The following is a 14,091-nucleotide window of genomic DNA, read 5'->3' as shown; positions in this document are numbered from 1 at the left end:
TAACTAACCTAAGGACATCACACACACCCATGCCCGAGGCAGGATTCGAACCTGCGACCGTAGCAGTCCCGCTGGTCCGGACTGCAGCGCCAGAACCGCTAGACCACCGCGGCCGGCCGACTCACGCCTCGCCGGCACGAGGGCTTCCGTTGGTACGGTGATGTTGTGTCTAGACGGACGGAGACATTGTCAGCCCCGCCAAGTAAGTTACTGGCAGAACTGTCGGCATCGTTGGAGGCGCCACGTGCTGTGGGGGAAGCTGTGTGATCCGACGTTGGAGGCACTCTGAACGTAAGAGATCTTTCTTGCCACATTCGGAAGACGTTTTGGGCTGGCCGTCATAAATGACTATGGCTCCGCGGCTTCCTGTTTGAAGGAATGATGGTACGTGCCGACGGATCAGCGCGCATCTCGCGTACTGCGTTGAGCCTGTCCGAGCCAGACAAAGAGCCTATATGCAAAGGCAGGAAGGAATCCACAGGTCGGAAAACAGCACTGATTCCGACATGGAATCAGGTGATGACACTGAGCCCGACATGACCGTAAACTGAAATGAATAAATGCCCTAAATAAGCAACACAACAGCCTAAAAAAATGAGGTTAAGGTACAGTTCTGATGAAATTTAGAGTAGATGTTAGATTCGGATGAAGAGCTGTGGAAAATGGAAATGAGCGTTTGGCGTCATTGGCCGGAAGGCCCCTTACAGGGCAGGTCCGGCCACCTTGGTGCGGGTATTATTACAGTCGACGCCACATTGGGCGACCAGCGCCCCGGATGGGCATGATATGATAATGAAGACAACACAACATCCAGACCCTGAGCGAATAAAATCCCCTACCCAGCCAGGAATCGAACCCGGGCCCATTAGGACGGCAGTCCGTCATGCTGACCATTCAGCTATCGTGGCGGACGATGAAGAGCTGTCATTGGTGGTCGGTGGCTTGATGGACTCCAAGACACTCACAGTCATAAACACTTGGTGAAGGGAAGTTCTTCAACTATCATCTTTCCTATCTCCTGTTTTTATTCTTCCTACTAAAAATATGGTTACGGTTTATAATTAGATTTTTCAAAATTTTGTTAATTTCGTACCTGTTTCGTATCATCTGTCTACCCCTCTTAAATGTAAGAATCTTATATATTTTAGAAAAAAAATCCTAATTCATAATATGTCTGAAAGTCATAACCTCTTCTCTGTCTTCATAAATTCCTTCCATTCATAAATCGCTAATTTTAAGATTTTAGTTTCTTAATTACTTATAAGTTTATAAGTATTTAAAGCTGCAATATTTTAAAAATAAGAAAAAACAAATACCATATTCCCAGAATGAGATTTTCACTCTGCAGCGGAGTGTGCGCTGATATAAAACTTCCTGGCAGATTAAAACTGTGTGCCCGACCGAGAGTCGAACTCGGAACCTTTGCCTTTCGCTGTGAGGACGGGGCGTGAGTTGTGCTTGGGTAGCTCAGTTGGTAGACCACTTGCCCGCGAAAGGCAAAGGTCCCGATTTCGAGACTCGGTCCGGCACACAGTTTTGATCTGCCAGGAAGTTTCATATCAGCGCACACTCCGCTGCAGAGTGAAAATCTCATTCTGGAAACATCCCCCAGGCTGTGGCTAAGCCATGTCCCCGCAATATCCTTTCTTTCAGGAGTGCTAGTTCTGCAAGGTTCGCAGGAGAGCTTCTGTAAAGTTTGGAAGGTAGGAGACGAGATACTGGCAGAAGTAACGCTGTGAGTACCGGGCGTGAGTCGTGCTTCGGTAGCTCAGATGGTAGAGCACTTGCCCGCGAAAGGCAAAGGTCCGGTGTTCGAGTCTCGGTCGGGAACACAGTTTTAATCTGCCAGGAAGTTTCAAATACCATATTGTGTACATGTAAGATTTCGTATTGTGAAACTACGACCTCTCTTAGTAACAACGTGACATGTTATTTGTAAATGGCAGCAAATAAATAAATAACTAATAAACTCCATTGATGACTGAATACGTCTTAAACTGGGTCCAATTTTCTGCCACGTATTCGTCTACTGTACCCTAGGGGTGGAGCGCGGATTGTTCGAAGGGTACAGTAGCTCAAATACGCGTATAGTCCGCTGTTCCAGTCCCGAATAAGCAGCCTACACGTTGCCAACATTTCCGTCTGCGTGGAAGAAGCGTAGTCTTGTCTCATGTCTCGAAGAACCGAGTCGCACGTTGCGTCGTTAGTAAGTTTCACATACACCGTGTTAGTTACGATCGGAAAGTGGATGCCGACGATGTCGGCAGAAGGGAACTTGACCTCTTCCTTTAAAAAGCGCTTAACTTCGAGTGCTTCTGGTATAGGAAAGTCGTTTCTAAAATCGAATCTCAATGTTGCTTTTCTGTTTTGATTCCCCATGATCTCGACACGTTAGTGTCGCCCGAAGATAGTAAACAAGGCGAGCCGGCTCGCACTGCACTCTGACACACACAGCACGTCCGCGCCGCTAGGCCGCTAAAGCCGTGCTGTCTCGAACCATAGCTCCATGTCGGATGATCGTTTGATGTCCCAGCAGTTTACTGAGTGAGCTATGACGGCTGGTACGGTAGCGCAGGGGATGGTACACGTTCCTGTGTACGTTCTGATGCGCTGCACAATGTGAGAGTACGACCAGCTTCTCGTTTGCATTCATGTGTTTTCAAATTGCACCCGATGTGATTTTTCGAGATAAACTTTTGTCTCGAATCTGGATGAGGAACCGCATGACGACCTCCAGATGCGTTATTTTTTTTTCTTCACCCTTCATACTGAAGAATGAAATCATTCGTAGAAGCTATCCGGAGGGAAGATCAAATTACGTTATGGAGAAAATTTCTGCGCAACACGCGAGCCCTTACATTAGTAGATATGTTGCAAAACGACAAACCCAAACTAACATCATTAGCACCTTTAGAAAAAGCTTTTGTCAATCTTGACTGCTACACACACTACCAAATTCTAAATGTAATTCTAAATGTAACTCAGGGAACGGATGGTTATCTACAACTTGCATAGAAACAAGGCCGTAGTCGCGCGGTCCCGGACTGAAACAGCTAGAACCGCTCGGCCACAAAACTAATTATTGATAACTTATATAAACAGTATTAGAGTACTACAAAACTGTGAATAAATAACTATCTTTTGAAAACAAATAGTTTCGTGACTGATACAGAATCGAATCCTTTAGTTTTTAACCCTCAGAAAATTTCATTTTACCCCTCGGTTGGTAAATGCACCCAGGTTGGGAACCAATGAGTGGTTCGTTAGAGAGTAGTAGCATTTCGTCCTATTTCTTACTTCCATTTATCTTTTTACCTGTATTGGACTGAATGTATCTACTCAACAGTGCAAATGTCAACGTTATACACTGTTGTTGTTGTTGCTGTTGTGGTCTTCAGTCCTGAGACTGGTTTGATGCAGCTCTCCATGCTACTCTATCCTGTGCAAGCTTCTTCATCTCCCAGTACCTACTGCAGCCTACATCCTTCTGAATCTGCTTAGTGTATTCATCTCTTGGTCTCCCTCTACTATTTTTATCCTCCACGCTGCCCTCCAATGCTAAATTTGTGATCCCTTGATGCCTCAGAACATGTCCTACCAACCGGTCCCTTCTTCTTGTCAAACTCCTCCCCAATCCTATTCAATACCTCCTCATTAGTTATGTGATCTACCCATCTAATCTTCGCCATTCTTCTGTAGCACCACATTTCGAAAGCTTCTATTCTCGTCTTGTCTAAACTATTTATCGTCCATGTTTCACTTCCATACAGAGCTCCACTAGGTTCAATTGGCTCTGAGCACTATGGGACTAAACATCTATGGTCATCAGTACCCTAGAACTTAGAACTACTTAAACCTAACTAACCTAAGGACATCACACAACATCCAGTCATCACGAGGCACAGAAAATCCCTGACCCCGCCGGGAATCGAACCCGGGCGTGGGAAGCGAGAACGCTACCACATGGCTACACTCAATACTTTCAGAAACGACTTCCTGATACTTAAATCTATACTCGATGTTAACAGATTTCTCTTCTTCAGAAACGCTTTCCTTCCCATTGCCAGTCTACATTTTATATCCTCTCTACTTCGACCATCATCAGTTTTTTTGCTCCCCAAATAGCAAAACTCATCTACTACTTTATCTAATTCCCTCAGCATTATCCGACATAATTCGACTACATTCCATTATCCTCTTTTTTCTTTTGTTGATGTTCATCTTATACCCTCCTTTCAAGACACTGTCCATTCCGTTCAGCTGCTCTTCCAAGTCCTTTGCTGTCTCTGACAGAATTACAATGTCATCGGCGAACGTCAAAGTTTTTTTTTCTTCTCCATGGATTTTAATACCTACTCCGAACTTTTCTCTTGTTTCCTTTACTGCTTGCTCAATATATAGATTGAATAGCATCGGGGAGAGGCTACAACCCTGTCTCACTCCCTTCCCAATCACTGCTTCCCTTTCATGTCCCTCGACTCTTATAACAGCAATCTGTTTTCTGTACAAATTGTAAACAGACTTCCGCTCACTGTATTTTACGCCTGCGACCTTCAGAATTTGAAAGAGAGTATTCCAGTCAACATTGTCCAAAGCTTTCTCTAAGTCTACAAATGCTAGAAACGTAGGTTTACCTTTCCTTAATCTGTCTTGTAAGATAAGTCGTAGGGTCAGTATTGCCTCACGTGTTCCAAAATTTCTACGGAATCCAAACTGATTCTGTGTGAGCAATGGCCTGTTGCGAGATACTCCAAATTTCCATTGCATGCATTTCTCTGGGCAATGTTCGCTCACAAAGTGATTGAGATGGGCCTGCATTCACTAATAGCACCGATTTCTGTCGGATTTGCAACCGACTGTCATTGGTGGGACAGTCTTCTCCTGTCTCTGTCTGTTAAACTGCTTTTACGACCACTGTTCTAAACGCCATGCTACATGGCTGCGAATTGTTCACCTTGTATAGACACTGTGGACGTTCTGGCTCGATAGAAGAACGAAACAGACAACTTCACTGACGTTATGGTCATGGTCCAACGTGATGCCTCCTTTCTGTCATTCTATATTGCTGCTAAGTCGACCCATATTACTGCACTGATTGCGCACAACCGATTGTCACCTACTGACCGCTTCACTCCTCGACTTATTTTATCGGTGAAGTCTTGTAACAGAAAACTCCGTTACGAGTGGTTCAAATGGTTCAAATGGCTCTGAGCACTATGGGACTCAACTCCGTTACGAGTGGTGCGAGGTACCTGCTCTGCCAGCCGCCATGTTGAACATTCACAAACAGCTTACCTACTGTAGTTGTAAACTGTACACATTATTAAGATACTTCCAGCTTACGAGGCTCATGTTTATGCTAGGAAGGGAGCCTGCCTTGGATGCCTGCAGTTCCTCAAATGTTCAAATGGTCAAACCTGTGTGAATTCCTAAGAGACCAAACGGCTGAGGTCATCGGTCCCTAGACTTACACACTAGTTTAACTGATGCACACCCATGCCCGGCGGAGGACTCTAACCTCCTGCGGGAGTGGCCGCGCAATCCGTGCATGCCGCCTCAAACCGCGCGGCCACTCCGCGGCGGCTGCAGTTCTTAATAACAATACACACTCACTTCACTATGAATGTTGTCTACCTGGTTATCTCCTGCCTACGTATTGTACAGTCGCATTCGGGAGGACGACGGTTCAATCCCGTCTCTGGCCATCCTGATTTAGGTTTTCCGTGATTTCCCTAAATCGCTTCAGGCAAATGCCGGGATGTTTCCTTTGAAAGGGCACGGCCGCTTTCCTTCCCCATCCTTCCCTCACCCGAGCTTGCGCTCCGTCTCTAATGACCTCGTTGTCGACGGGACGTTAAACACTAATCTCCTCCTCCTCCGTATTGTACAGTAGTTGTCATTGGAAGCGAAGTAATTTGCCGTGTTTGTTTGTTTTTTTTTTTTTTTTTTTTTTTTTTTTTTTTTTTTTTTTTGGCCACCGGTCCTCTACTTGGATGCGAACAGCCTCGATTTCTCTCCAGTGTCAACCTTTTCACCTCAGAGTAACACCTTATCCACCGTCCTCAATTATTTGCTGGGTGTATTCAAATCTCTGTTTTCCCCAGCAGTTTTTAGCCTCTATTGCTCCCTCTAAACACTAGGGAAATTACTGCCTGATAACATAACACATCCTCTCCCTCTGTCCCCTCTGTTAGTGAGTGCTTTCCACATACTCCTTGCCCCGCCGATTCTGAGTACAAACTCCTCACTTCTTATTCTTCTACGGCACCACAGTTGCAGTGCTTCAACTCCCTTCTTCCCGGGTTTTCTACAGTCCATGATTCACTTTCAGACAGTTATTGAAGGTGACAGTTATTGAACTATATGAAAAAAGAACGTAAATTAGTTACAAACTAAAGCGTCGGCACACTTTATTCAACATGCAGACGTCGCTATAGATATTCAAATTTAGGTTATGACATGTTCGATATGCCTGCCATCATTGGCGATAATATGCCGCAGACGAATAGCAAACTTTTGCATCAACCGCTGAAATGTCGGAATATCGATGCTGTCGATGACCTCCTCAACGGCTGTTTTCAGCTCAGCAATGATTTTGCTGTTATTGCTGTATACCTTGCATTTAATATAGCCCCATAAAAAGAAGTCGCGTGTGTTCAGATCAGGGGAATATGGCGGCCAATCAAGGGCCATGCCATTGGCGTATGGGTATCCCAGAGCCAGAATGTGGTCCCCAAAGTGCTCCTCCAAGACATCAATGGGGTCGAGGTCCCTCTAAGGTTCCTCATTTTGGCAAAAGCCTCCGTGGCACCCGCCCACCTTTATTAAGAATTTTAAATACGATCGCGTACAGAAACAACCCCTATAAAGTACTTCTAGACGCCTGCAGTTTCGCAACTCATCGACACCCCTGCAAATCCAATTACCTGCCTGCAAACGCCTCCGCCTACACGTTCATTTTTAAAGTTCACAATAGAGGTGGGCAAGTACTACCGAGGGTTCGGCCGAAGTGGAGAACCCTAGAGGGACCCTTCTCCGTTTTATTCACACGTGTGTCAATGTTGCACTCCCCTCCCCCTGTTGCATTCCCCCCCCCCCCCCCCCCCCACTCTTCCCACCACCCACCACCAGTGATCAAGCCAGAGGACGAGGGACGAAAAAGCATGATAACCCTTTTCTGCCACGAATCACGTCAAAATTTCATCTAATGCCTTTGAACGGACTGTACTGTTTCCAACCAGCGCACAAGAGCAAAAATTGCGGTCACGGTGTGCTAACGTTTAAAGGGCTTGCAACACGACAATGTTCTTACAGGATGGTGGGAACGTCCGAGGTTGACACCACTGCCAAAAATTGTCCAGCAGGCCTTCCTGTTGCCCATCGCATTGCGAAACCATGAAATGTGTGGGGATCAGTGACCCAGGAAAAGGGATGGTTCCATAAATACCCTTTGTGCCACCACCTGAGTCCTTTTTTGCTGATTCTGAACGGTGGAGTTTCTGGTATGTTTTCATCGGCCACTAGAAAACGCTGGGCGTTGTGGTTCGAACCTTCACTGCAAGGGCGTCAAAAGAAGGGGTGAAATGCAAGACGAGCTTGACGTACTTCCCATCATGTGATTCGTCCACGGTAGCGTTTGGCAGAATCGTAGTGAATTTTGATGCCAATGTAACATCATTAACCGACCTAAGACGTCACATGAACTTCCGAGATGTGGCCTTTTTTTCGCATGTGTCGACGCCCTGCTGTTTGATGCGTCATCGGGTCCGAGGGTGACGTCAGAAGGCGCCACGCTTCTGCACAATTAAAGTGGAAGGTTGCGCGCACCCTTGAGATACATTTCAAACTTCAGCGTCGCAATGTGTGACAATTACAGGGTCTCGAAAAAGTGATCCTTTTATTCTGTTCCGGATTGTGATGTTTTATTCTTCATATTCTCTGTCCGCTGCCATAGCTCACATAATTTCGTTATTTTGCCACTAATTAGTAACCACTCGTATTTCACTTGAACTTTTTAGTTTTTTATTGTAGTGATTATTAAATGTATGTCGATGATACTTTAAATCCTCATCACTATATTTGGAATGTAAATGATTAATTAAGCAAATTAAGAAAATTTTTAAATACAATTTGCAAGCGTGAGTGAAAGAAATAATTGAAATAGGACAAAAGCTACGCTCAGACTTCCCCCAAGCCATGATGGAATCAATCATTGCAATGGCGAAGTTGAGTCTGACTTTTGCCTATTTCACTGTTATATCAGAGCAAAAATGTTTAACATATAAGTTACATTCATCTAAATGTACAAAATAATTTTATATCTTATTTTTATCAACATTTTTCATATATTTATTATTTGCTTTAAGATATCCTTTACAACATTGGGTTATTCCACCCCCCTATTCCTCATTCAATCATTAATCGTATCATAAATGTGTAATAATTCAGGTGGTAGATACATCACATCAAAAAATAAACTAGGTGTTATATAATACCAACATAAATCTAAATCATATGCTCTTATACATATTTTTCTAAACTTTTAAACCCATTAGCTAATATTAAAACATCAGTTTTTAAAAATCGTAATATACTATTAAATTTTTATATTACATTAGCTTAGCATTATTGTAGTCTTCTTCACTAATATCACTTTCATTTCATTTATTATGAAATTCTTTTTTTTTAGTAGCGGTTCTGTTTCTTCAAATTTTTCCCAACTATATAATCATAAGGATAAACCCCTGCTAATTACTAAATTTATTAGTTCGTCTGGAAATAATTTTCTAATATTTTTCATTTGCTTTGAACAAATTTGAAGAAAGTTTATTAAGGCCTGAAGCCATAAATCTAAATATATCAATAGCTCTCATTTCCAAATTTTATATTTTTTTCCAAAACATATATATTTATTTTCATTGCCTGGTACTAAGCCTATTTAGTTTTCTTAAAACGAAGCTTCTTTACAAGCAAATGAGATTCATAAACTCATAAATCATGTGAATATATTGGAACATACTTAGGACATTTTAATTGTAAATTACTTTTAAAACATAATAGTTTGATATAGTTTCCAGTGAAATGATCACCTGGAAATTTTTTTCGTTATTTTTTGTGTATTGTTTTCTACATAAGGAATAATTTTTAGATTTATTACATACTGATTGTTCTTCAGAAGTTAACCATTTCATTTCTTCAATTTCAGAATACGTTTTCCCAATTTCTACAGCTTCTTTCTTGATGTATTAAATAAATTTTTATGACAGTTTGGTCCTCTATAAACAACTGTATTTTTATAATATTCATTTATACATGTAATGTAATAACAAATTTTTAAATTAGAGGACAATGGCCTGACATGAATCCATTTTTAATGATAAGCGATCAGAATCTGCATAAATAACAAAAGGAACCATTTGTGTAAACTTATAATTCTTTAATTTTATATATTTATTTTTATTGGTAGACTGTTTTTGCTGGTTTGTTAACTGAACAGTTTTTGTGTGATCATCTAAATTTTCTTTATTATTAAAATGTAATAAACACAAATTACAAATAAATTTTTGGTACTAATTTTTTTTAATTTGTCTATGTACTAGTTGGGATATTTTATCTAACAATAGTGTGAATTATTTTCGTTTTGAAAATGTAGTAAATGAATTGTTTTACCTTCATAGAATGTGTTATTTTTAATGGGTATACCTGATATTTTTCATTGAAAGAATAATAATTAATAGTTACATTAACTTTAGGTTTGATTTTTGAATATCATTAATTTTAATAGGAAACAAAATATTAGGTGTGACTTCTGAAATTTTCCCGGCGTATTTCTTCTTCTAATAATTTCCGGGTATGCAGCCGGATCCCGTCGACATTCTGCCACGATATTTCGGCCCAGAGACGTCCGGCCATCATCAGGTGAGTACACAACTACTGAAGAGCCCAGGTGCAGTCGCGGTATTTATGCCGAATCTCGCGCATGTGAAATGTACTTGCATCCTACAGCGCATGCGTCAGGTGTTGACATGCGCAGCATAGCCGAGTTGTACGTGCTGCCCTCGGTGGTGGAAATAAAGGTTCATCTAGTCATTGAGTATCGAATGACACTGTCGATTCCGCTGTGATTGTATAATTTTAATAACAGGATTCCAATTTTTATCCAGCTGAAAGCCGTTGTCACGATTTATAAGATTATTGGCAAGACGTATTTCCACTGATTCCTTGATTACGAAATCCCAAAAACCGGAAACCGGGGAACTGGAGAAATTCCTTCATCACTTAAACTCATTACATGAGAACATCAAATTTACGATGGAGATTGAAAAAGAGGGCACTTTACCATTTCTAGACGTGCTAGTACGCCGTAAAAATGATGGGTCATTAGGACATTCTGTGTACAGGAAAGCGACTCACACAGATCTGTATCTCCAGGCGTCAAGCTGCCGTCACCCAGCACAAACAGCTGGTGTTCTCAGTACCTTAATACATCGAGCGCATATAATATCGGATGATGAAAACCTCCACGCAGAATTAGAACACTTGGAGAAGGTTTTCAAAGAGAATGGCTACACTTCTCGCCAAATAAGGAAGGCCATGCGCAACTATCATAACAAGAAGCAACGCACTGAGGACGCAGATGATGACTTTAAATCAACTGCGTTCCTTCCATACGCCGGGAATGTGTCGTCGAAAATAGGCCGATTACTGAAGAAAAATAAAATCAAGGTTATCTTTCGTCCACAAGCAAAGAACCGGGCCCTGGTTGGATCCGTTAAAGACGATTTACAACTGAAGAAGGCAGGCGTCTACAAAATTCCCTGTGAATGTGGCGCTGCATATATTGGCCAGACGACAAGAACTGTCCATGAACGATGTATAGAACATGAAAGATACACCCGTCTGCGGCAACCGTCAAAATCGGCAGTAGCAGAGCACTGTATTTCTTTGGGACATTCAATGGAATACAATGTAACAAAAATTTTATCCCCGGTTTCCGGTTTTTGGGATTCCGTAATCAAGGAATCAGTGGAAATACGTCTTGCCAATAATCTTATAAATCGTGACAACGGCTTTCAGCTGGATAAAAATTAGAATCCTGTTATTAAAATTATACAATCACAGCGGAATCGACAGTGTCATTCGATACTCAATGACTAGATGAACCTTTATTTCCACCACCGAGGGCAGCACGTACAACTCGGCTATGCTGCGCATGTCAACACCTGACGCATGCGCTGTAGGATGCCAGTACATTTCACATGCGCGAGATTCGGCATAAATACCGCGACTGCACCTGGGCTCTTCAGTAGTTGTGTACTCACCTGATGATGGCCGGACGTCTCTGGGCCGAAATATCGTGGCAGAATGTCGACGGGATCCGGCTGCATACCCGGAAATTATTAGAAAAATATTAGGTGTTGTTTCTTTAAACTCTTCAGCAAAATCTTTATAATTACTTGTTCTGTTGCGATTTGAGAAAGGCATATTTCCTTTATTTTTCCTGGTAATTCGATATAAGAGAAACGTCTTAATCGAATATATTTATTAATTTCTAATTGTAATCCAATTAGTCTATTTAACAGCCAATCAGACCCTTGTGTTTGAAAACTAGAGGTTTTTGTTAAAACTCCAGTTTTCATTTTTGTAAAATTTTGCTTGTATCTTTCCCTGTAGTGAACGAAGGTCGATGTCTGTAATCCATAATTTTATTTTATAAAATTAATAACGTTGTGCTGTCTGTAGTAACATTACATTGCTACTGATTTCAGTTCTAAACAATCATCAACAGCAGGAGAATTATCACATGTCATACATGCTTTAACATAAGCACCACAGGAATCGCCCAGATAATATAAGATCAAAAATTGTGACAAAAACTTTAATTATATTTAAAATTATCTCTGCTGTATTACATTTGGGGACCTGGAAAATCAAATCGCAAAGGTCTGCTGCAGTAGTTTGATATTGTTTTAGGTATTAGGATATTAAGAATCTTTTGAAAATGTGTCCAGAAATCAGATGAACATACATGGGATCAATTTTCGAAGGGAAATATAATTGAGGTCATGAATAACGGTAAAAGGCCCTTTTTACAGCAGGAAAGAAATTTAATATTTCATGTAACACGGCAAAAGAAAGAGTTCTAGGGAAAAAATAAAGATGCAGAATGGTCATATATTGGGCTAGTTACCCCCTTATGTGGGGAAAAGTGGCCACTATGTAAGGCTTCAGTAAAATTCATATAGTTCCTATGAATTACTATCTTTTTTCCTTAAGAATATTTGGTGTGATAGCTTATAATATGTAGATTCAATATGTCGCAAGTTTATATCAGTAAGCATAGTCTGGTGAAATTTCGGTGCCTTACAGTGCTCACTTGCCTTGTATGAAAGACAACTCTAAGAAGAAATGGGAGATTGTTCTCCGTATTCCACGCAGAAGAAGGGGCCTTGAGCATAAGTGCAGTCGTGGGGGCCCTGGGTTAAGTACATAAACTAGACCCACTTCCCCACCTGCGCGGCTGCTCCCACTTCACCACACTCCTAACTCAAGAAAATGCCGCCCACACGTCGTTTCTCACAGACCGCTGCCCTGCCCTGCCCTCACACGCTCCCTCCCCCGTTCCCAACCCAGCACACACACACAGGCACTACATTACTCGACTGCCCCAGTCTTTCCTCTCCTACTTGAGACAAAACGTGAAATAAATACTAAAAACGTTTGAAAAAGTAGTGTATTTCATTTTAAATAAAGGGTGTCCATAATTAACGTCCCTATTTCAAACCACTGTAGAAAGAGGACCATTTCTCAGAGTGATGTAAAAATCTAAACAGCATGTTATCGACGCAGAGGGAAACGTCATGGAATAAAAGAAATTTTAACACGAACTTGACCAATAGAGGGAGCTATGAGGTTCAGAACTTGTATACCAACAGATTCCCAGCACATGGCTGTGCCCCAGTATGCGTCCGAGACGCTGGAAATGACTGTCTCCAATGGTGAATGTGCGCCAGTAGCCCTGCAGAGGTTCCAGACTCTCAAAGGTATGAGAAAAAGGCATTGGTCAAATGTCTGAGAAGGGTCTGGAGAAAATAATTTAAAAATTCGAAAGATAGGTTCTTCTGAAGTGCAGTGTGGAAGAGGGAGGAAAACAGTTGATCCGACGGCTTTCGAAGACGTGGTGACAGCATTGCTGGGGGCGTAAAGCGGCGATGTGCAGACATTCAGTGCATGGAGAATTACCCCAACGTTGGAAATGCCTGCAAGCACAGTGCATAAAATCCTACGAAACACCCATGTTAAGCAGTTGCTTGCGGCTGACCTCCAAGCAAGGTAAACATTCACTTTGAAATTTCTTGCTCGCAAGTTGACAATGAATGGCCATGTAACATCGTGTGGAGAGACGAAGCCCATATCCATCTACAAGCGAATATCTATACGCAGAATTGGGTAACAGAAAATCTGCACGCACTATAACCGGTAACACCTCATTCTGCAAAGGTGACTGTGTGGTGCTGGTTGACAGCGCGTTACAAATACTACGATGTGTTGTGGAACATGCTGCCAGAAAAGGGTGTAAAACGCATTGATCACGTCTTGCACTAGTCTCACGACAGTTAGAGACCGATGTCATTTTTCTTTGTACACTCCTGGAAATGGAAAAAAGAACACATTGACACCGGTGTGTCAGACCCACCATACTTGCTCCGGACACTGCGAGAGGGCTGTACAAGCAATGATCACACGCACGGCACAGCGGACACACCAGGAACCGCGGTGTTGGCCGTCGAATGGCGCTAGCTGCGCAGCATTTGTGCACCGCCGCCGTCAGTGTCAGCCAGTTTGCCGTGGCATATGGAGCTCCATCGCAGTCTTTAACACTGGTAGCATGCCGCGACAGCGTGGACGTGAACCGTATGTGCAGTTGACGGACTTTGAGCGAGGGCGTATAGTGGGCATGCGGGAGGCCAGGTGGACGTACCGCCGAATTGCTCAACACGTGGGGCGTGAGGTCTCCACAGTTCATCGATGTTGTCGCCAGTGGTCGGCGGAAGGTGCACGTGCCCGTCGACCTGGGACCGGACCGCAGCG

Source organism: Schistocerca cancellata, chromosome 8 (genome assembly GCF_023864275.1).
Source record: "Schistocerca cancellata isolate TAMUIC-IGC-003103 chromosome 8, iqSchCanc2.1, whole genome shotgun sequence".
NCBI classification, from domain to species: Eukaryota; Metazoa; Arthropoda; class Insecta; order Orthoptera; family Acrididae; genus Schistocerca; species Schistocerca cancellata.
This window is presented reverse-complemented; position numbering follows the sequence as displayed.